The sequence below is a fragment of the Lissotriton vulgaris genome, chromosome 3_1 (genome assembly GCF_964263255.1).
Source record: "Lissotriton vulgaris chromosome 3_1, aLisVul1.2, whole genome shotgun sequence".
Taxonomy (NCBI): domain Eukaryota; kingdom Metazoa; phylum Chordata; class Amphibia; order Caudata; family Salamandridae; genus Lissotriton; species Lissotriton vulgaris.
In genome coordinates, this window is record NC_141689.1 from 478,084,781 (window position 1) to 478,110,511 (window position 25,731).

The following is a 25,731-nucleotide window of genomic DNA, read 5'->3' on the forward strand; positions in this document are numbered from 1 at the left end:
CTCACTGCACTTGTTCTACGTGCGGGCGGAGATCTACCCTGCAGTGCATCAGAGAGCTTTATTGTCGGAGGTATGGACGAGGGGCTGTGTTTTTCTCTGCTGGATTGCTTGTAGTGCTTTTAATGCCGGATACTATGGTAAATACAAGTATAATGCAAGGGTTCGTAAAATATTATACACTTACAGAACAGCTCATTATAAAGTGCGCAAATGGTGAGTACGTATCTCCTTCTTTGTATATACAGACTAGCAGCCCGCCCCAGTGTTGCCTGGGGGCAATGAGGCTTCAGGGCCAACCGCCCGCCCAGTTCCCTGCCTGCCCCGACATTGTCCGTGCATGCCCATGCACGGACACGGACCAGGCCCCCCTCCCGCCAGACTCACTCCCGCCCCGACTCACTCCCGCCCCGACTCACTCCCGCCCCGACTCACTCCCGCTCCCCTCCCGCCCCGACTCACTCCCGCTCATGTCGTCTGTCTGCCTCACTTCACCCCCCCTGGGACACCTCGCCCTGCATCACAAAGTCTAAACTTTCCCTTTCCTTACCTGTGCCGCCGCTCCTCACTGCACAGCCGCTCCTCACTGCACCGCCGCTCCTCCTTCGTTGTCATCACGCACGTCGCGTCACGGTCATCACGCACGTCGCGTCGCGGCCAGCGCTAGGTCCCGGCCGGCGCTACTTTCAGGGGACTACTTGTTTTCAAACCTAATTTTTTTTATTTACTTTTTAAAAAAATGTATATAGCCTATGTTCATCTACACACCCTGACATTTTCATAGATGTTTCGAGTTTACCTGGCCAAAAGGTGCAAGTTCTCTCTTTATAATAGTAGTATAGATATACTACACTGCAATATATTCCACTCTCCGACATATATTATTGAAATAAAGCGAGGACGCAGTCACCACCCTCCAGCGAGGATTTTCTGTTATTGCGCATAATCCCTTTCTTGACTGCTGACTAGTTTCAATCACGTCGAGTAATATACCGTTCCGTATTTTAAAAAATAAAACTCCACATTCAGGACCCCAATTAACTGTTTCACACTCCTTGTAGGTCACTTACAAGCTCCATGAGCCCCCATTCCCGAAATGTCCCCATGCCCGGCTTAGGAACTAAGGGATGCCTTGTGCGTTAACTGGAAGGCTTGCAGTACCCCTGCTTTAAATGCTTGTTTGGCACTGAAAGTTATCTGTGGGTTCTGCACAGATGAATACATCTCCTCGAGGAGGTCCATCATGGATTCATTGGGTAAGTCGTGATGGAGTTATACCATGAGTTACCCGCACTGGGTGACACCAACCCTAGTGACGCCACTGTTCTTAGTTATTAAAGCAGCGCACTACAAAGAAAACTGCCCAGAAAAGGAGCGTTCTAAAAGTTCAGTGCCGCTACAGAGTTATTCGTCTTTGCCTCACCAGATAGCAGTAGACAGAAGTACGAAATCGCTTCAAGCGCTTTCTGTATATAACAGCAATGCACTTTATTCAAGAGCGGTTCAAGGCCAGTCAGCTCTGCTTGAACAACGCTGCATTACTTCATCAGCACACTCTCCACACCTGACATCCAGGAGGATTACATGAAATAAGAAATATTCAGAGAAGAATGACAGATTGTACTTCAGGGTCCTTAGTCTTCGTTCCATAGGATCAGCCGCAATAACAACAAAGTCACCTCAGTTACTTCTGTCATCCGATAGCCGCGCTCCTCATTCAATAGAAGCGCAGTCAGCAGTGCCTCATCAAAGTCGAAGCGCCGCAGCCAATTTCAAGTTCACCTCCGTTCCACACATAGGGACCATTATTCAGCTCTGCAAATGCCGCGTTGACAAGCACCGTCATATACACATCATGCATCATGAATATGCATTTGTAACCCAGGAGCACAGAGCTCCGGGATCAAGTGTCCATCTTGCAACGTGGCCAGGCCACACCCCTCCAAAACCTTCCTTTTTAATATTGAGAAGGCTTACTGAGTCCTAAGGGCAGGGTGCATAATAATCAAAAGTTGGAGATGTAGGTTTTAAATTTACATGTCCTAATAGTAAAATCCCTGCATTGCATTCTTACTGTGGAAAGGCTAGTATCCTCATTTGCAAGTACACAGTTACATGCTGACAACTCAGAAGAGCTAACATCGGAAAGGGACCACTAAATATGATACTTCAAGGTATAAAAAGATTTGTTGCATTAACCCCTACTTGATGCTCAAGTAACTTTAATGTACCTTTTGCAGAAGTGCCAACTTTAGTAAGTAACCACTTCGTTGCCCAACGTTTTCTAGTGACCGTTTATGATTGCGGACCACAAGGGGGGGTATGAATGACTCCCAGGAAGGAACACCAATTGCTTGCTTTTGGGGAGGGTGTGATTTCTCCTTGGCAAGAAGGCCAAACCGAATGGGAGCCCAAAAGGTGAGATTAAAATGGGAACCCACCTTTGAAGGGGAAATGGTGGGCACTGTTCTTGCAGACAAGTTGGCATTGAGGGCAGAGAGGGGGAAGCCATTGTCAACCCGTTTTTTCTATGGGTGTGCTTTCTACAGGTAGCCACACCTCTGCAGTAGGCTAGGGAGCTTCAAACACCAAGATGAGGGTACTGCTATGTTGGGAGTGGGTAGATTAGTGCATTCTTGGATAGAAAGATGATGCACTTCACAGGAAGTCATCACTGCACCAAGGCTGGAGAAGCGTGGCTCAATGGTTAGAGCGGCAGACCCTGATGCAGAGGTCTGGCCCAGGACCAGGGTTCAATTCCTGCCTCGGCGGCTCTTGGACTCAATCTCCCTGGACCTGATAATTCTCACCTCGGTGCCTAGTCTAATCATGGGTCCCACTCTGTGACTCTGGGCAATAGCTTGCTTAATCTCCACAACGGCCCCAGCAGCGCTTGGATGCCTGGTTTCACCTTGGGGGTGCCCAGGAGTGGACATCTCACAGGAAAGCCAGGAAGGGTTCCACAGCGGTATGAATACAGCGCTACGAGACCTCTGGGTAGAAGGCGCTATATAAATACAAACAAATTGACATTTACTGGACTGCACATCTGCTCCTTTGCTAGCAAAGTAACATCTGTGCCTGTGGTGCCCTGCTTGAAAATAAAACAAACAAGAGGATGGACGGAATGTTGCACAATGGCAAAACATTCACCCCCAGTCACAGATCTGGGTTTCATCCATCATTGTTTTGCTCACCAAGCCACCCCAGTTCAGACATGGACCTATGCAAATCAGTCTTGACCCTGTGCCTCATGGGAACAGTCCAGCCCGACCTGCCAAGCCATGTCTTAACTGGACCGGAATCAAGCATCCTATGACCGGTTTCTGGCTTACAGCCTTCTTCAGCCAGGATAGCTTGACTCCAGTGGCATAGTGAGCACGGGAACCGCGTCTGGGCATACCCTTCCCACATACGGTGAACAGCAAAACAAACAAGATGATGGACGGAATGTTGCACAATGGCGAAACATTCACCTCCAGTCACAGATCTGGGTTTCATCCATCGTTACTGCTTGAAAATAAGTCATCCCTGAAACTCAGATAAAGGAGGTGACTCCAAGAGTCATTGGCCGACTTCCTGTTACAGCTACAGGGCCACAAAAGCTGAAGAAGCCTGCCTTGGCAAGAAGGTAGCCAAGATTGCCTGACCGCCAATGTGCAGAAAGGGGAGACCAAGACCCAACTCTAAAGAGGTGCACACAAGTCTGTGGAACCCAGATGAGTCACCAGAGTGCAATGTGGTCACCCAAGAAGGAAGTGACTACCAGTAAAAGGGAACTGCTACTTTTGCTTTACCAAAGCCATGTAGACCAGTTAGACCAGTGGCCACTATTCGTGGAGCTAGGAGTAGCTCCAAAAAGACATCCATCACCGGATCAGCATACTGTATCCCTTGCATCAGGACCACTCCATTAAACTCTATGGTGGTTCGCCAATAGAGCATGGAACTGGACTGGAGACTGCTTTGATTGCGATATAACAGTCCAACCAAGCCTCTTTGGCCTCTGCAACCCGCTCCGCATCAGAGTTCGTCACCCAAAGTGGGCCATAGTATTTGTTTGCAACTTTATAACAGTTTTCCAAAGTTTGCAAAGGCCCACTACACGGATTTATGGCATCAAATGAAAAACCATTAATTTTCCTTTAGATATTCATAACTCCAGAACCCTCTGGTGAAACATTGTTGTTGAGGTGTCAATAGAACCTATTTTTATAAATTGGTGTATGACTTTTATTGAATCTTTTCATTTCTTATTCCACTGTTTTGCTACTTCTTAATGCTTTACACTTGTTCCTTTATTAATCCCTGACTTTTCAGAGCCCACTGCTATCCAGGGTTGAGCAAAGATTTTTCAAATGAATTTAGCTGGATACAGTAAAAGCTGTATTATTATTTATTTATTTATTATTTTGTGCGATTTTTAGAGCGCGCAAATACCCAAAGGGTGTCTCGGCGCTAACGTAGCAGAACTCTCAATTGTGGAGGAAGTGATTTATGCTGAGAACAACCAGGTTTTGATTTTTTTCTGAAATTAAGGAGTGTAGGAGCAGTTTTGATGTGGAGGGGCAACGTGTTCCAAAGTTTGGCTGTCGCGGTAGAGAAACATCTGTCACCCCAGTTTGCTCTTCTTGTGCGTGGGACCCTCAGCAGATGGGCTGATGATGAGCGTAAAGTTCTTGAGTGCTCAAGCGGACAGAAGGCGTGTTTTAGGAATAGTGGGCCTTGGTTGTGGATGGCTTTATAAGCTATGCATAAAGCCTTGAATTTGATCCGACTCCTCACTGGGAGCCAGTGCAGCTGTCGGATGTATGGAGAGATAGATGTGAATTTGGGAATGGTTAGCAGAGTCCTGGCCGCCGCATTTTGCACCGTCTGCAGTTTGTTGAGGACCTTTTGTTGGGCATTTAATAGGAGGGCATTACAGTGGTCTGTTTTTGAGAAAACTAATGTGCGGATTAGGGTTTTGCCTGCAGACGGAGGTAGGTAAGGGGTTAGCTTTTTAATCCTTTTTAAAATGTGAAAGGATGAGGAGACCACCGAATTGTCATGCTGTTGCAAGGTCATTTTATTGTCAAATATGACTCCTAGATTGCGTACTTTAGCAACCGGTTCGGGAGGTAGTCCCATCTGAGGAGGCCACCATTGGGGGACCATTTAGGTTGCAGCCTCCCGAATGTCATCACCTCTGTCTTATCAGAATTTAATTTGAGACAGTTAGATGACATCCAGGAGCTTATTGCTCTCATTCCTTCTTGGAAGCTGCCACCGAGATGCCAATAGTGTCTACAGATAGCACCAGTTGGGTGTCGTCTGCGTAGGTTGTGAGGGCAATTCCATAAGATTTTATAACCCTCGCTAAGTCCGAAACATAAATGTTAAAAAGTGTCGGACTTAGCGAGGAGCCCTGTGGTACTCCGCAAGGCAGAGAGAAGGTCTGGGAGATGTATTTGCCCATCTTCACTGTCTGAGGGCGGTTGGCCAGAAATGAGGCGAAGAGTTCTTTGGCTTTGTTTTTTATTCCTAAGGCCGCGACACGGTCGATCAAGGTGACATGATCGACCGTGTCGAAAGCTGCGGAGAGATCCAAAAGTATTAGTACCGCGGAACCTCCCTTATCCATTGTGGTCCTTATCTCATCTGCTGCTTTTAGGAGCGCTGTCTCTGTTCCGTGACCTTGATTGAACCCAAATTGGGTGTCGTCAAGTAGGTTGTTGTCGTGTATGTAGATCGAAAGTTGTGTGTTCATAATTTTTTCGAAGATTTTAGCAGGGAACGGGAGACATGCGATGGGTCTGTAACTGGCGGGAAGAAGAGGGTCTAGGGTGGGTTTCTTTAGAAGTGGCTTAATAATAGCCTCTTTCCAGACAGATGGATAAATGCCAGTTGAGAACATTGCATTACAGATGGTGGTTAGGGCAGGGGCAATGGCTTCAGGGATGAGATTAAGGACGTCAGGATCAAGGGGAGACCCCGATTTTGTCCGGACAATCAGGGGTTGGATATGTTCTTGCGTAGTAGCTTCAAAGGCTAGGAAGGCTGGAGCATTATCGGAAGGGGAAGTCATAGTGGTTGGGGGAGAAGGGGAAAAGGTGGTGAAGATGGCGCTGACTTGGTCTTCGAAGAATTAGGCTAAAGAGTCCAATAAGGACTGTGATCCTTCTAAACGCGGAGCGAGGGGATTGGATAGGTGAGTGACCACCTGAAATAGTTTCCCTGCCGAATTTTTGGCCTGATTGATTTGATTGGTGTAATAGACCGTATTTTCTGTTGTAATAGGTTTTTTATATTTGGAGAGAGCGTTCTTAAAAGCGATTTTATCAGGGGGACTGGAGTGGCGGCGCCACTGCCTTTCTAGGTTCCTACAGTATTGTCTCTGCAATCGAAGTGGTTCAGTGAACCAGGGAGCTGAAGGGAGTTTTCTGCTCCGGTTTGAAGTTTTGATGGGCGCTAACTTGTTGCAAGCTGTGTTTAAGTTGCTCAGGTAGTTGGCATATGCTGTTGTGAGATCCTGCTCATTTGAAATGATACTTTCCCGCATCATCTCCGCAAGATGGTCAAGATAAATATTTTTCCAATCTCTGAAGGTGATAGGGGAAGGAGATGTGGAGGGGAAAGTGATTGAGTTAATTTTGATGGAGAAGCATACGGCTGCATGATCCGTCCAGACTAGGGGGGGTCAGGCTAGAGATGGATATATTTGGTCCATCTAAGGTATGTCCCGCCTGATGGGTGGGTTCTTTAATGATTTGCAGGAGACCAGCAGCAGCTAGGTCGTTGATTAGCAGTGTTGTATCAGGGTCATCGGTGGCTTCGAGATGAAAGTTAGTCACCCAATAAGGTGGTTATCCACGTTCGAGAGGAATTTAGATCTGGACCCAGGGGGGCGGTAGATTAGCATACCTTTGAATGACGTTCTACCAGAGAGGCCTATAGTGAAGAGTAAAGCCTCGCAATCGGAATAGTTTGACTCAGTAGTTGTTACTTTGAAGTGCTCTTTATAAATAATAGCTATACCTCCACCCTTTTGTTTAGGTCTATCTAGTTTACATACGCAGTAGTTGGTTGGAGTAGCAGCTCTAAAGTCTGGACCGGAGGAGTCGTCCCCCCAAGTCTCTACATTTATTACACAGTAAGATCTCTCAACCAAACTATATTTCCTCACACATGGTGCTTAGTATACAAAAGTAGGAGGCGTTAATAGTTTATGTAAAACATGACCTGCAGTGAAAAGGCTCAAAAGGTTGTTTTCACTATATCAGAATCTGCTGTTCCATATGCAAGCACTGGTGTTCAATATTACATTTAATACCACTATCTTCACTTAGAAAACAGCTGCAGAGTTCATTCCCAGACTTCTAAAAAAAGAATTTCCAAGTACAATTCATTAGTAAAGTCAGATTTGTGATATACCACCACTCCGCAAGACTTCTTCTTGCACATACCCGACACATACACAGAACCAGATCAGGAGGACAAGCATTGCCTTACATAGTTTCTGAAGTGTGGAAAGGCCTCCAACTCCACATCAGAGGGTACTAGGCTCTTATCGAATTCCACAAGAAGTTTAAGATCTGGCTTTTCTATTAACCAACCAGCCATGGGCAGGGCTTGGTACACACACCTGCTCAATGCTAGTCTACCCTCGAGGGAGATGGTGCACTTTACAAATACATATAGCATAACTTTTAGTAAATGTACCCATTTTGTGCTCAAGGCCACTAGAAGCCCATTTGCATGCGCTTCCAACTATTACCCATGAGCTAAATAGCCCCTTGATGAGGTGTGAACTTGCTCCCAGAACTGAAACATTGGTCTTGGGAAGTGTTCAGTTTCTCTGGCAGTCTAACCATCTGGGCTGTGACCAGGAACTTAAATAACTTCAAAGGGGCATACCCTGTCACAGACAGTTGTAGCAAATATCTGGATACATCCTCTTCCATTGGTCCCCTAGCCAGTCAGGCACCAGGGCAATGGGAGAATAGCTGCTCCCAGAACTGGATTAGAGTGCCCACAGGAGAGGATTGCTCATTTCCATAGCCACACATCTGGGGTGGGCAGAGGAGCTCTGCACAGGGCAAGAAAGGTTCTGCAATGTTGGTTTTTGACACAGAGTGACACTGTGGGAAATGTTTGCAGCAAGGCACACAGGATATGCTGTAAAGGTGGGCAGGGTTTGCCCTGGGAATGTTAACCGCATTGGTTAAGGAGTGGCCAGGAGATTTCCCCCACCCACCGGCTGGTGCCAGGCATAAATGTGCCCCCCACAGTATCCTCCTCAGATCACTTCTGGGCCTGTGGAATAACAGAAGAGAACTAAACCTGCTGTCTCTGACCGACAGGCCTGAAGACTCTCTCTTTTTTGAAGTGGACTCCGAAGGTTATAAGACTAACCTCCAGTTTGGGCTACAAGCACACAGCAAGTTTTAAGACCCTGTCCTGCAGTCCTAGCTCACCAGTTCCTGCCTGCCCTGTACCCTGCTGGAGTGCTGTACCCAAGGTTCTGGACCCTTGGCTGGTGTCAAAATGTACTCCTCCTGGGACGTATATAGTTTTTACCTTGAGGTTCAGCGTGGTACCCCAAGCAACCTGCTAAGGTGAACCACCAAGGGCACATCACAGCTGGGATTGGGATTCCCACAGTTCACACTATGTTCTTCTCTGCAGCAACAATTCTGATTGTAAATGGGCGCCATACAACAATGTTCAGTATTCTTTGACCACAGCCTGCAGCCTTGCCACACTGAGGAAATCTAAGCTCCAGAAACATTTCTACATCCAGGGATAGAATTCTCCACCAGTTGTATGACAGAGGCACACATGACTAAGCCATACATGCCTATACCAAGCAGCTCAAACCATGAATGCGTCTCAACCATGCATTTCTTTACCATGCATTCCTTTACCACACAAATTCACCACTACCCCGCCCCCAGCCCCACCCTAAGCCCTAAAATTCTATCCCCCTAACTTGCCCCCCACCCTGAGGTCTAAACTTGCCCTGCCATTAAAACGACCCCTTACTTCCCCTACCTATGGCCCAAAACCCTGCTCCCTACCATAAACTACCCCAACCCCAGCCACCCCCACCATGAGCCCTACACTTAACCTGTGCTGCCCATAGAGCTACCTCAACCCCTACCACTGACCTGAGGCCTAAATCCCTCCCCCAATTTAAAAAAGTACCCTGACCCAAACCCTAAAATTGCCACCATTCCTAAAAAGCTACCCCCAAACCCAGCCAAAGCACTTAAAACTACCCTGAACCCCTCCCCCGCCCAGAGTCCTAAAACCCTGCCTCCCTTCTTAAAAGAACCCTGACCCCCCACCCTGTGCCCTGAAAGTGACCCCACTCCTAGAAAACTAGCCCCACCAAACCTGGCCCCAGCCCCACTTACCTGTTTGCGTCCGGAGCTTCCTGTTCCAATACTTCCTCTTCGTCTCCCGCCCATCCTGAACACTAGCTCGTTATCTGCCTGAACCACGCATATGTGTGGTTCAGGCAAGCATGGCTGCACTTACATTGGAACTGCACGCATGGCTCTGCCGGTCTTGTTCAGTCCATCAGTATCGTCCTTAAAACTTGCCTGTTTCCCAGTCAGGCTAAACCAGATGATCGTGGTTGATGCTTAAGACCTTTTGGTGCTGTTTTTCACCTCAAACTTTATAAATCGTATTTATATACTCCTGCTGAGAACGCTCTCTGGCTCAGGGTGAACGCATTTTCATGGTCTCGCCTGTGCCCGCATTGGAAGCTGTCACCAAGGCGAGTGTGCCCAATTCTAAAGCTCTGGATCCACTATGGATACAATGAGCTATTTCATGGACGTCGGCTGACAACAATTTCATGTTTGATCCTTCTTTGCAGACACAAGAGTTTTTACAATATGAACATGTTCATCCTCTTCCTTTATCCCTACTGCCTCTTGATCAGCATAAATGTATCATTTACACTGAGGGGTCTGCACAGCTAGCTATTGGTTCTAAGCATGCTTATTCTTCAGCCTGTCCAATTGTGGCAGGCACGATAGTGGACGGTGATTTTAAATCCTCCCTGGTTCAAAAACAATCCCTTGGGGATTGTACAGCGCAATTAGACAAGCTACGCACTTTAGTATTATCCCTGGAGTTTGCTAATCCTGAAGTGCCTATTCTTGTAGTGTGCTATTCCTTCTACTGTGCACAATCATTTAATGACACCCTGTTCTTTTGGAATCAGAATGATTTGTGTGATTCTAAAGGTAGCACAATAAAGCATAAAACGCTTTGCGTCCTGGTGCCCCTCACACATGTAATTCATACGTTGGGCCATCAATGTGTAGGAGCACACACTGCTAGTAATTCTATGGCTGATGAAGCAGCCAAATCTGCAGTAGCCACATGCACAGTAGCAGCTTTTAAAAAGTTGATAACTAAAATTGATTATTATATTTTGGCTGCTATTGCTGCGACGAAGGAGGGAACCTGTTATCCCCAGGGTTTCCCCACTTTCATACTTATCACTTGACGACTGACCAAGTTCCTTTTGTAACTATTCCCTCTGTTGGAGATTGCATGATTCCCAATGAGGACCACAGGCTTTCACTTATTGTGGCTGCCCATGAAGGAGCGACAGCCACAATTACTCTTTTACAGCAATGTTATTGGTGGTGCGGATTATATCAACAAGCGTGTAAATATGTACTTTCCTGTGACATTTGTCGACAAATGAAACCTTCTACTATCTTGCGTCCACCACAAACTGAAGTCTTTATTTCTAATCAACCATTCAGTTGTATTTATCTTGATCACTGCGGACGCTTGTCCTCTGAAAATGCTTTCAAATACATTTTGGTTGCAGTGGATTCATGCACTTGATTCCTCTGGGTCTGGCCGCAGCACTGTGCTGACACTTGTAATGTTATGAAAGATTTGCATGTCTTTGTAGGAACATATGCCTGTGGTACCTTCCATTCAGACCAAGGTCCCGCTTTTGCCTCCAAGGTTTACCGTAATTCAATCAAGTCGATGGGGGTGCAGGTGCATTTCTCGTCTTCATATCGCCCAATTCAGTTGTGGAGCGGATGAACCATGATTTCTTTTTTAGACATATTTTATTGATTTTCTCTAAACATAGCATCTGATACGATTCTTATTAAGTACAGTGGATTGTTCTTCCAACATGGGAGAAATAGGTTCCAAGGTCTGACTTATAAAATTCTATCCAAGGCAGGGAGGCTCAGCCAATTGACATTTAGCAGTCTAGCATACAATCTTTGCCGCATGGCAGGTGAAGGTTGTAAAACAATAAAAACAGTAAAGGGATGAAACGTGACTGAAAGCAATCTTTAACAGCAAGGGTATTAGGTACAGTCCGGGACTGGTTAACTAATCTATATGGGGTTCAACATGCACTCAATCTTAATCTCCCTTGAAAATCTCTGGGTGAGCGGACCCCTTACAAAATGGTCTTTGGCATTAAGATGTTTGTGCCAGACCTTGATGCTCTAGACATTGGGGCAGCTGCCGCAACATTTGACATGGATAACCATTGTGATATGTTACAGGATCTACAAAAGAATCAAGAAGCTCCAGCAGTATCGCATTTGCCCTTGCCGACTTAGTCTTAGTCCCTGTTTCTGGCTAGATACCTAAAGTTGGAGACCTGGTAAGAGAAAAAGTGGCAAACAAGAAAGAATTTGGTCCCTCCTACCTTGATCCGGTCCTGGTCCTTGGTCCGGAGGGAACTCGAACTGTAATTTTACCTCCACTGCCTGGATGCAAAGATAACCATTTAATTTCCGTGTAACATGTAAAAACTACACCGTATGTCCGATTCTCAGTAGCATACCAAGAAGCGTTCCGAGCCAGAATGTTTCACTCCAGCAAATGAATACTATTTCTCCCGAGTCTCTCCGAAACATGAAAGGGGAGATAGAGACTTCAACTGATGTATTGCCAGTTTTTCCTTCATCGCCTGCAATGGTGGAAAATGAATATCCTTTCCCACCTTATGAATTTACGATTGCTGTCCCTAACACTGTGCTACATTTGACTTCTAATAAGGAACAACCTCACTGTTTCAGCTAGGCTCCAGCAGTTACTATTCTTGATCAGGATAACTTTTCTTTGCATACATCTTCGTGGACTTCGTCTTTTGCTCTGCGTCCTAATCGGATTTGTGTCTTAATCTTGTAGTTGAGGAGCAGATACCTAGTTCCTACATGAACTTACATCTGGATCGTGTTGTCAATGGTGTTCCTTTTCATGTTGATTGTGACTGCATTCTTTCTTTTGATTAATGGCCACTACTTACCTGAACGCTCTGCTGTGGAACTGGTTGACAGACTCCTGGCCACACATACTTCCTCGCATAAAATGAAAAGAGACCGAGCATTAGTTAATATTTCAGCAGTCCCAATCGCTGATGGCATTATTTGGGACAGTGCAATTCGATGTATATGGTCTGACGGAGACCTTAAAAATTCCATATGTCTTCTGTGTTTCTTTGGGTGATATCTTTTTACCTGGAATGCATTCAGATGATTGGGATGTCAGTGCTGTTAATTCTTTGTTTTCTGATTTACAATATTATACTGTTTTTGATATGAAAGTTCTGTATTTGAATTCCGCAAATTATGCAGATCTATTTTGCTACCAACATTATGGCCATCATTTCCTTCACAACTCATGTACTCAAAGACCCTCTTTCAATTACACACAATGAGAACATTATCCGACACCATCTCAAATAAGTTACATTATACATGAAAAGAAATTTACATACTTTACCAGTTACAATCTATCTGACCCAGTATCATATTATTTTAAATTGCATGTCTCTAGATTGAACAAATATATGCTTACACAGACCCAACTAATGTATTACTCATCCTTTATAGATGAACTGTCATGGAAGAGTTATGATTTTTGGAAAGAAACTGTTGATTTAAAGTCTACTTGGGGTACTAAGGTTTTGCACGTACAAGGGAATGAATCCTTTCAACATGCTTGATGAATACCTTCTAAAATAATTTTTTTAAATCAGACGCTGCAAAAAAACTACCTGCTCCGGTTCGGCCATTGCAAAAAAATGTGAATGCTCCTTCAATTCCACCTTTGGCTCAATATGAGTCGTGGAGCATACACACAAATTATACTATAGATTACTTGCCTCGTATGATACGGAATTGCTCCTTTAATTCATCTTCGATAAACCCAGAGTGCTGGGTGTTGTGGCCTAGAAGCACCCATGCCTGTCATTTACATTTTTTGAATGTTACTGAGCTTTTTACCGAAATTAGACCGGATCCTTGTTACCCAAATTTACATACAGTTACCACTTATTCTGTTGGAAAGTTATGTCAACAGTAGTTGAAACATTCCACATTAGCGTCTGTGAAACACCATCTTTCCCTTTTGTCAGGTGACATTGATCTTTCAGTTTTTCTGTTGGGTCCATAAACCCCTCGCATTTAACATTTTGTGCATGCAGCTTATAATGTATTTTGGAAACTTTTACAAATGGAGGTGGCACTGCGCTTATGCCAAATTAATCAAGATAATTTAGACAAGGTTCTAGCAGGGGTTGATAACAGCATAAACACACTATCTTCTTGTATTTATACCTTAGACTATATTGCGTTATTTGGTATTGTTTAGAATGAAGTGTCTACCTTGTATCGTGGGCAAAATCAGTTACGTTGTTATGCAATTCAGTTGGACTTTACAGACACTTAAAATGGGAGAGTACCATGGGAATACCTTAAGGCTTCTGTGCTGTTTTTACCATTTAATTTGACAGAAAATGAGATATTTGAAAGATGCAACTTACACTGTGTTACACATTGGAACAGTTACCATTTACTGTAGAAGAAATAGATTCAACAGTGTGGTTAATATATGGGGTTAATATATGGTGTTATTTCATTGCCAATCTCACTTTTCAATTCACAGCTTGCATGAAATATTATCCCGTCTGTAGATAGGAACCGCTCACAGGTAATTTCATATATAAATTGTGGTCATTGCCATTTCTTTATGTTGTCTGCGTGCAGAGAAGGAAGTTTTCCTTACAGGGTAGGATGAGGACTCTACTGTCGGACACTCCCTAGTCTGTAAACAAGTAAAACTCCATGGTGCTTGCAACATTTTTCACCTAATTTAGCTTGTTTTTTAAAAAGGTACACCAGTCCCTGTTATTTTTCCAACTCTGAATTTGCTTTCTATCGGCAGTTCTCATTCTCAACAATCAGAACTGCTGTGGTTTACGGGAAGGCATCCCGTACATAGTAACCGTTTCACAACACGTTACTTGTTGCAGCAATGCTCTGTTTTGCCCCCTCTGCACAGGAGTGTAAGTAGTGGACTGTGGTCTTCCATTCCAACTTAGAAAACAGATTCTAATAGGCTAAGTAGACTTAAAGCACTGTTGTCTCAACAAGAAGTCTCGCTCACATCCGCTCGTGAGACCTTCGAATTGCAGGTGGCTAGAACATCTATTGAAATACAATCTTTATTAAAAACAAATCCCCCCTACGCTTCGGGGAATTAATTCATCAAATTTTTATTGCGTCTGATACGGCAGGCCTCGTACACTTTTTTTTTTAAAACAATTTTTATTGATACAAAAAATAAACAATGGGCATTTTAAAAGGGCATTCAGGGCATACAGTATTAGGGCATATTGTTGGCACATTTTGGAGAACGCAGTACAGTTGTGGCATTACAACAGCCCCTCCACCTCGTTCCCTAAACCTCTCAACTTCCTCCCCCTCTACTCTGAGTCAGTATCACTATCCAACTGCGGTGGTTTGCAAATTAACCCTCTATACTCATTCCACTCTCCGCAGATCTTGGCCCACTTCCGCTGGCATTTCCGATTCAAATATACCGCTTTTTCTGCTACCATCGCCAAATCCAGATCATAACACCAGTCCCTGAGCGTCGGCACTAAGGGGGACCCCCAAACTTTGGCTACATTCCGTTTAGCATACATTATTCCTAACGTGGCCCAGTCTTGCATGGGGTGACTAAGGTAGTTAGGCTCCCAAATGTTCAGCAAGCAGCAGCGCGGTTCCGGAACCACTGAGACCCCAGTTACTTGTGATATGGTCTTGTGTACTTGGCCCAGAAACCGGCAACCAAGGGACAGTCCCAAATGGTATGAAAGAAGGTTCCCTTTTTCCCGCTGCCCCGCAAACAATACTGATGTGCAATTCTCCCCATTTTGTGAAGAGTGACCCTAGTATAATAAACTCGATGTAAGATTTTCAGCTGCATCAATCGGAGCCTAGATGGCACCGAGACCTCCCATGGGGAGGAAAGTGCGGAGTCAGCCGAGTCGACGCGATGACCAGAGTGGCGTCATCTGCATGATCTGATCTTTACACTTAAGATGGGCCGAGGCCAAGTACCACAACTTCACCGTATGGGCCGTGGGGCCCACTAAGGCCATCGCACTTTATGTCGTAGAGCACTGATAGCACCCCTCCGCCACCTAGGTCGTACCTGTCCACTTTATATGCCGGTTCAGTCCCTCGCACACTTTTTTAAAGTGGTGGGATCTGGCCTTGTTACATCATTTCAGACTATATTTAGAGTAAGACCTGCTTTTATTCATTCTATTTGTTCCCAGTGTAGTCAGAGGGTTTCCCCTGCTGCTCCTCCTGGTTTGTAGCATGCTGGTACTTGTTTTGCTGTTTTGCACTGGATGCTTGATTTGTGGTACTGCCCAGTCAGGCACGGTTACAGATGTACCATGATCGGATGGAGCAGCTTTTTTGCTTGATGCCGTTGGGAACTCTTGACATCGGCTACTGGCTGACATTTCGTTATGTCTACTTCACGTGTGTGCGAACTGTTTTCTATTACATCCAGTGCCCTTTTCTATGGACCCTGGACCTCTGCCTCTCCACAACATCACCCGCTGCCCTGGTTTATGATCTCATAGAGAGGGCTGTTCAGTGGGTATGCAGCTTCTGTACGATTCTTCACTGAGGCCGAATGCCAAAGCGAGTACCTGTGCCCGCGCACAGTGCCTCTTGGCTCCGAGTTTCATCAAGACTGGCACAGGTTGCCTCGGTATGCTCCTTGCGGCTTCAGGATATGAGGAGCACATCTGTTACTTTGAGTTGCTTAATTGGATGTTATCACTTTTTACTATCGACGGTTCTGATGCCTTACTGGAGCTCATGGCATTCCACTTGTCATGTGAAGTTTTTCGCCAGAGGATACGCTGGAATTGGATATACTTTTTGAGTACTAAATTTGCTTTATCAATTTGATTTTCCATAATGGTCCACTACTGGCTTCATGGATCATACTGGTCACCTCCGGAGACGCTTTGGTTCTACTTACCTGTGAATTCTGTATTAGTCCAGGGCTGATGTCCTGACCAAAGGGAAGGTGTCACGTGGCCCATGGGGCCATTGTTGTCTTCCCTAAGTTAGCATGAGCACACTGCAGACTGTCCGCTGTGTTGTACATGTTATTACATGAGTTTATTTTGCAAATGCTTCTTTTAATATTTTCACATGAGAATCCACTGTTATGTTCATGCTTTACAGGTTCCTAGGATTTAGTCTGCACATTGTGAACAAGGTTGAACAACAATGCCCCTTTTTATTCTGTTCTGGTCAGGGTCTAGCACCGAGCCAAAACATGCAGATGCAGCTGTTTGGGAATACGTACTTTGGTCTTATTGGAATACACAGATAGGTAGCACACACTTGGAGAGGAACCTTTCTAGGGAGAAGAGCATGACAGCACCTATGATGTAGAACTATTATCTATAGACTTAGGTAGGAGGTCTGCAGATAACACCCAGATATCTTCTAATATGGAATCATCCTGTGTCTGTGAAAGGGGAGGGAGGCTAGACTCCTCTGTCTCTCACTAGGACAGCTCATTTTATGACCTACGGATTACTTGCTATGCTAACCGTATTTGTGTTATGCATTTTTCTGGTTATTGTGGCACGTATAATATTTCAAATTTGTTTGTGTCTCTGTCAGATGTTGTTGTGAACAAGTACACGAGTGTGAGCAAAAGGGTGTGTTTTTGAACCGCGAATCCGGAGAGAGTTGGGAGTGTTGTGTTCTGCGGTGTATAATCACTTGTTGCTCTGTAAAGGATTAGGAGGGCAAGTGACCCACTAAATCTAGTTTGTCCTGGGCTCATGAGTACAAAGGTAGTAGGATGACTCAGTCCATATATATATCTATATACACAAAAGGTCCCATAATCCTTCGTATAGTTCTGCGTTTGCGCAGAATCCCTTCAACAAGCTTGGCTGTGTCCCTTGTAAAAACAGGAAACATTCTCCAGCCCATGTCTGCTGCCTCTGAGGTCTCAATGAGGAGGAGGAAAAGTACCAGAAACATTTAGAACCTGCCTCATTCAGCCTCTACCTTCGGGTCCAGCTACGGTTGGTAATGCATTGAGAACCTTTGTTACAAAAGTGTGTTGCCAGTTCCAGAGACCTGCTGCAGCATTCCAGCGTGACCTGACCTATTATAGCCCCAATCAAGAACAGAGCTCTCTTATAGCCTCCAAAGTGTGATATCAGAGCCATGTTGTGCCTGCCAAGTCTGGCCTACTATAACCCAAATCAAGAACAGAGCTCTCTGTAACCTCTCACATTGTCCTAACTGAACACAGCTGTGGACCTGCCACCAGGTGAGAGTGATGGAAGTGTTGAGAAGCCTTAAACGATGCCTACTGCCAAAGCCCTCTTTTTTCTTCTCTTTGGCTGATTTTTGCACCAGATCCTATGCTGCATACCTTTCACTACAGAAATTGCTTCATCGAGTGCAAATGCACTCCTGGGTGTTTAAATGCCTGCTAATCACAAGAGTCCACGTGCACCAGACCCCTTCTATGCACGCCGTTGTGTGTCTGCTTTCAGCTGAACCATCAGACTGTGCAGATCAGACGCCATGTTTCGGCTATTTCTTAGATAAGATTCTATTGATGTTAATACTTTCAATACGTGTGTAGGATCCCTTGTACAGAAAGGCTTTGATGTTAAGTCACACATCTTACCCAGGTATACCTAATGACACTTACTGTGTAGCTTTAGGTGATCTATTTCCCTAGCAGTTGGACTTAACCTGAATGTTGTATTTCTTTCTATAAAAGATAGAACTCTGGGCAATATATTGTGGCAGCTGTACCTAACATTGTAGATCATAACGTCCTTCAAGAATAAGCCTGATGTTCAGCCTCGCTACCTCTGAAAGTAACATCCTTGAAAGGAGGCACTTGGCAATTCAGTGAGCTTACAGTTGTATACGGGTCTGTGGTTCACGGTGATAACATGAAATACTTATTACAAAGATTGTATAGCTGCCCTAGAGTCTCACAGAGCCCTGAGGACTACTGTGGAACACTCATATGTTTTATTTAATCCACAAATTAACTAACAAATAAAAGATAAAGCGTGTACCCTGTATCTAAAGAAGTCGGCTCTAAAGATAGCATTGTTTAACTTCAAGTAAAAGCCCTGCGAGAAGAATCGGTAAATCAAAAGTGACTATATTTAATAACCTATAAATATACAACACAGAACTGTTAACTTTTTGTTTTATTTGGATTTCAACAGTTGGCTATTCTTTGGATATCTCAAACGCGTGTTTTGGAAAAGTTTGCATTTCATTTGCTTTTAATCGTGACACCAGGACAGTCGGCGGAAAATTCAATTTAAAATAGCTTTTTGAAATTTTAGGGATAATAATGAGTCGCCATTTGCGATACCTTGTAAATTTCCCAACATCTTAGGTCTTTTGGACCAGCAGTCTTAACATTCCATGCCCCCCAAAACCCAGATAAGCACTTACACATCTCTCATTGCCCCAAAACTATTTACTGGGAAATTAGTGCAAGTAGGATTTCCACTGAGAGTAGTACATCAGTGGATGCCTTTTGGAATACTAAGGCCCCCCCAGACATTCACATATGTTTGTGAGTTTTGTAGAGAACATGGCTGCCCATGGGCTTCCCAGAGCTATGGAGCAGGAGACAGCATGATCCAGTGTTTCAGCCTGGAAAGAACCAAGTCTTCGTTTTTTTTTTCTGAAGGCCATCTCATCTGTTAGGAGTCTTTGCTCTGTAGGCATGGAGTTCCAAAGTTTTGGTACTAGATGCGTGAACGATCTTACTCCCCATCTGGATCGCCTAATCCTAGTGGTTTTGGCCCGCCAATCTGAAGAGGATCTTGGGGCTTTTTCTGGTGTGATCAGTGTCCTTAGTAAAGTTGGCACTTTTTAGGTCTCACCTGAGAAAGTGCATGCTGTCTCTTTGAGACATTTAGTAAGTGGCTTTTAAAAGTGCCACCAGAGGCTTTTGCTGTCCTCCAGCTTGCGTTCACGAGCGTGTGCACGTGCACAGCTGCCATCTCTCTTTTTATTGCTGTAATCAGGCCCCTCAGCTCGCACTCTTCCCCCCCCTCCCTTCTCCCCCTCCTTCCTCGTCAGATGTATTTGTGTCTTCTATGGCTGTGAATGCTCCTCTGCTCCTCACTTCTCCCTCCCTTCTCCCCCTTCCTCTTCGTCAGTTTCATTTGTGTCTTCTATTGCTGTGAAGGCTCCTGCTTCCACCAGGCAGGCACACACACCACCAGCCATCAGTGCACGCTTCCACCAGGCACACACACCACCAGCCGTCAGTACACGCTTCCTCACCAGGCACACTCACCACCAGCCGTCAGTGCACGCTTTTCCACCAGGCGCACACACTACCAGCCGTCGGTGCACTCTTCCACCAGGCACAAACACTTCCAGCCATCAGTGCACAGTTCCACCAGGCACACACACCACCAGCCATCAGTGCACGCTTCCACTTATTTATTTATTTATTTATTTATTTAATGGTTTTTGTAAAGCGCGTAGTAACTCCGAAGAGCATCCCACCAGGCACAAACACTTCCAGCCATCAGTGCACACTTCCACCAGGCACACACACCACCAGCCATCAGTGCACGCTTCCACCAGGCACCCACACCACCAGCCGTCAGTGCACACTTAAACCAGGTACACACACCACCAGCCATCAGTGCACGCTTCCACCAGGTACACACACCACCAGCCGTCAGTGCACGCTTCCACCAGGCACACACACCACCAGCCATCAGTGCACGCTTCCACCAGGCACACACACCACCAGCCGTCAGTGCACGCTTCCACCAGGCAAAACCACCACCAGCAGTCAGTGCATACTTCCACCAGGCACACACACCACCAGCCGTCAGTGCATACTTCCACCAGGCACACACACCACCAGCCGTCAGTACACGCTTCCACCAGGCACACACACCACCAGCCGTCCGTGCACGCTTCCACCAGGCACACACACCACCAGCCGTCAGTGCACGCTTCCACCAGGCACACACACCATCATCCGTCGGTGCACGCTTCCACCAGGCACACACATCAGCAGTCGGTGCACGCTTCCACCAGGCACACACACTACCAGCCGTCGGTGTATGCTTTCACCAGGCATACACACACCACCCGCCGTCAGTGCACGCTTTCACCAGGCTCACACACCACCAGCCATCAGTGCACAGTTCCACCGGGTACACACACCACCAGCCGTCAGTGCACGCTTTCACTGGGCACACACACCACCAGCCGTCGGTGCAGCAGGCAGGCTCTTCTCAGAGTTTCTTGGTAAATATGTGTTCGATGCCCGGGAGGGAGTGTGTCGAGTTTCCTTAACCCCTTCCATGCTCATGACGAACCCCAGCCGTCATGCACTACGATGCTCGTGTGCTGATGACGGCTGGGGTCGTCACGGCCCACCCCTGTTCGTGCTGTTTACAGCACACCAGGGGAATCGCGGCTGCATCGAAGGGGTTAAACCATGCAGAGTATGCAGGTGCAGTGCATGGACTACTGTGTCATGCTGCCTGGGGCTCACTCACTCGACACATGTAAATTGCGCCTGCACCAGGCTTTTTTCATTTGCAAAGTTCGGCGCATGGGCAGCCCCCAAAACCCCGGGAATGACTGCTTCCTGCAACCAGAATGGAAACAACATTCAGAGCAATAAAAACAAGTTCATTTGATGCAAAGAACTGTTAACAAAAACCATGTCCAGCTATTGTAGATCCGGCAACTTAAAACAGCAACAAAAAATAACCAAGCACTTGCATAGCCAATAGGTCTAGCTTTTTAGACCCTATAAGTATTTAGTTATGCAGCAGAATATCCTTGGTGCAACAGCACCAACTGTTGCATGGCTAAACACTTATAAAGGTCCCAAATGCTGGACCTATTGGCTATGCCAATGCTGGTTTGTTTAGGGCCCTGTGTGCTATTCACAGTGCTTTGAACTTGATCCAGGCCTGCACTGGCAGCCAGTGAAGTGTGTTCAGAGCTTTTTCCGCTGATTCATGTCTTGGTGTGTTTTTGAGTAGTCTGGCTGCCACATTTTGTACCACCACTAATCTATTCAGTACGTATTTGGGTGACCCCAAGAATAGAGAGTTCCCTTAGTCCAGGCACGAGACCACCAAAGCATGTATCACAGTTCTCTGGGCCTCCTCTAGAATGAGGTCCAGAATTTTTCGGAGCATCTGCAATATTCTGAAGCAGGTGGCTGGCAGTTTCCTGGCTTGAGTTGTGGTCTAGTCACACTCCTAGGTTCTTTATGCACCGGTGGGTGTCCTAATTCTTTTGGCCAATTTATGGTGATTTGAGGTGGCAACTTGTTACCTAGGAAAAGGTGTTCTGTTTTGTCCCCGTTTAGTTTTAGCCTGCTGCTAGTCATCCAGCTGGTTACCTTTTTCATGCAGGGAGACATGTTGTTGTATTTTGAGTCAAGGTCCCCTGTTACTGAGACTACCAATTGAGTATCATCTGCGTATGTTACAATTGACAACTCAAATTCCTGGACAATCTCGGCCAGCGGTTGCATGTCCGGGTTGAACAATGTGGGCCTGAGGGAGGAGCCCTGTAGCACACCACACGTAACCTCGAAACTGTCAGAGAAATGTCTGCATTCTGAGGAAAAAGAAATTTTACATGGCCAATATGTCCCCTGCGTGTACCCCAACGTTTAATGTATGTGCATGTCACCCATGCATTTTCCCTCTATGGCCCGCAATAATGATGTCTCTGCATTTACGTCCCACATTAGGATGTCACATCACCAAGTCTTCCATAAAAGAAACGTTAATTTTGCAATGAGGCCCATGTTGCCCATGTGTTTGCATTGTACACTTTTAATATATCGAGAAGAACCCATTTCTCCATTTTGTGGCTCAGCAGAGCCAGTACCCGAATTAAGGTTTCATGCCTCCAGACACTCTGAGGGCTGCAGCTACGTGTCCCTGAACTCGCATACTTTTGGCTAAGCCGAGAGGGGCCCAGCACGGGGTGCCAAGACAGTATTTTGCACAACAGTTATCTGCTTGCTCTACAGAATCACATTCCTGCCTGGTGAAGGAGGTAAACAGAACCCGTCTGCAGAGATAGGGCCTAGCCTTTCTGTCTCCGTTTAAGTGATTTACAGAGCTCGCGTCCATAGAAAGCTCAAGGCCCCCACGCAATGAACGAAGAAATATATGCCCATACCGGCTCTTGGTGATGAGCGACCTTTGCTTCAGATAATACATCCCCGGACTTAAGATATCAGATAATACCAGACGTGCTGGTCGCCCTGACACTGAAGGCCTCCCTACTAGACCGAAAGTCAGCTCCCCCCAGTTACACGTCAGTTGCACGTCATGATCAAGTTGCGCACACAAGTAGGGCAAAGTTCCCGCTGGCCATGCAACCCCCTCCATGTATCCACCCACCTATGACTCACCTATGACTCCTCAAGTTAACACCCACATGTACGCCCACGTGCTCTTATCTCTCTTTCTCTTGCTCTGCCTGGAGCGCTCCTCCTCTCTATGCAAAATTGAATGTATAAATATTGTAGTCTGTGAATAAAGCCTAGAAGACCCTTCCTGAACCTTAGTGGTGATGGAACCGATTCTCCCCTAACTCGAGTTATTGAAATAAAGCCCTTTTGAATCGGACACCACGGACTCTGCCTCTCATTTTATGCATGACCCTTTGTTTAAGTATAGAAATTATGACAGGGTAATACTTTATTTACCACATAAATCTGGCGCCCGAATAGGGACAAATCCCCTTCCCCACGCGCCGGAGATGTAGGTCCAGTCCTTGCCCCCTACTACAGCCGTGACGGACTTCAAAGTGTACACGCCAGCGGGACTTCCCGCTTACTTCCTCAGGCCCACGGAGGAGGACGGACTGCGACCAGGCATCCACACGAGGCGGTGAGGATCGCGAATCATCCCAACCAGAGCCCAAGCCGTGAGAGAGCAAGGTCCGAGGTTTCCGAAGGTCCACCTGTTCCGCGCATGCGCAGTATCAAGTATCCGAGGCCTTCAAGTTCTGCTTCCCGGTGAGTACCACTATGGGGAACGCATAAAGTTAAAGACGGGTTCATTTATATGAACGCGGTAAAGACGGGTTCGTTCACACGAACACGGTAAAGACGGGTTCACGGTAAACGTGAGCACGGTAAAGACGGGTCTCATTTACGAGACCGGTATGGTTGTGCTGTATTCCAGTGCATAAAGTTAACTGTTTTCAAGTACATGTTTAACTCCATGTATAGTTAGACTGTATCTGTTTTAGAGTTTTAGTGTTAAAGTTTGTTTCAGTCAGACTATTTTAGTGTGTATTGTGTTTTCATTGTGTTGGTTTCAACATGCCACTGTTTTCGAAGTTACGTCAGATAGGGACCAGGAAAGGTATACTCGAGGAGCCAGTTAACATCCCGCCTAGAGACACACCTGGTCATTATATGTATAATAAGCACGGGCTAGATGCCAAATTGTATTTAGACTTATGGGTAGATTACACAAAGGATTTAGAGGAGAAGTACAGATGGCCTGCCTCGGGAACGTGGGATTCTGAATGCATTATGAGAGTAGAGGAAGCGTTATGGAAAAAGAAATCAAGACCCTCTCAGAAAGATGCCATTGAGTTATGGCGCAAAGAGTCACATAGGAGAACAGAGAAAGAATTCAATAAAGCAGAGAGAACTAAACAAGCAGCGGAAAAAGCCAAAGAAAAAGAACTGCGGGAGGAGGGGGAACGGGTCAAAGCAGAACAGGCTGATAGAGAAAGAAATGCCGTCGTTACTGGTATTTATCCCGTCCTCTCAGAAGAACTAGCTAGAGTGACCCCCTCAGAAACACCCCGTAGGTCGCGAACGCCACCACCTGTACCATATAGAGTACGTAGAATAAAGCCAACAGCATCCGAGGCGTTTATTTCCTCCTATCTAGAAGGGTCCCCACCGGACTACGCAAACGCAGATTTCCCTCCGCCCCCACCAGCCGACCAGCTCCAGCAGCTCGTGAAAGACGACAATGTGCCCGGGGCTGTAGGGGGAGGGGAGCCTACTGTAGATGTAGCAATCGCCCACTGTATATACGATCCAGAACCAGGAAAGGGCTCAATGCTCGTAATTTCACTAAGACTAAGACAAGCTGTCGCATATTTGGACAAACTACCAGATATGAAAGACCATCTAGATAAAATATACCGTTTCATTAGGACGGGGGAGGGACCCGAGAGTATAGCACAGGCCATGCAAAACAGAAAGGTGGGGGTTAAGAACTACATCCTCCGGTTTGTTATTAACTGCCTGATCAGGGAAAAAGACGAAGGAGACGGGGATGAAGAGTCTGGTTTGATAGAATGGAGTGATAACATAAATGCCGGTCGGCATGATAAAACGGGACAGACAGATAGCATGATGAAGAAAATACGAAAGGAAATAATGGCAACACACAAAGTAGAGTCCGACGAGAAGGGTGAGTCATCATCGGAAGAGGTAGATGAGGCGAAGGACAAAATGAATTATGTAGGTAATGCACGACGGTTTGACAGGCCCAAGTGCCTCGACTACCGTAAACAGGGGCCGGCTATAAAAGAAAGATATTCCCTTGAAAATCTATTCCAAGCTACTGAAAAAGCACTGAACCGACGGATAAAGAACGAGCGATCTCACACCCCACACGAAATGGAGTTGGCCCGGTCAGCCACCCAGTGGGTGTCCAATTCTAATATATATATATATAGCAATGATATAGTGGCCCAGACTTTCTTGAGCCTCCCGCCGAACGAACAGCGTTTGGCCGGTATTTACATGGTCCAACATTTAATAACGTTGTATGAGAATCAATATTCCGATCCAGGTCAATTGTATAAATTACTGGACAACATAATTCTAGACCGATGAACAGGCCTGGGTACTGAATTAATTAACGTCATCCTGGATCAACGACATAAGTACTTAAATTTTCTGACCACATGCATGCTTCCCGTCCCACACCATGACAGAAAGCATCTATACGTAGACAGACAGAACCCCCTACGAGAGGTACATCCCGTCAAAAATGCAAACAATGAGCTTCAACGGGTGTATGTTTACACCCCCTTGACGAAATTCTGGAAATGAAAAAGATGCTGCCCTGCCATGATAAAGACCCGGGGGGGTTTCACCGAGAATTAAAAGACATTCTCCGCATCGGAGATTATACGTACGCTGACATTCTGAACCTATTGAAAGTACTGTTGCCTGCAGGCATTTATGAAAAGCTTAAGGAAAAAGACTGGGAGGTGGGAGAGAAAAAGTTAAGCTGGGAAGCATTGGAAACAGAGGATAAAGGCAGGCTCCCGGGGGTTGGTCTTGGTGACAAAGCTAAAGAACTACCTGAACTCC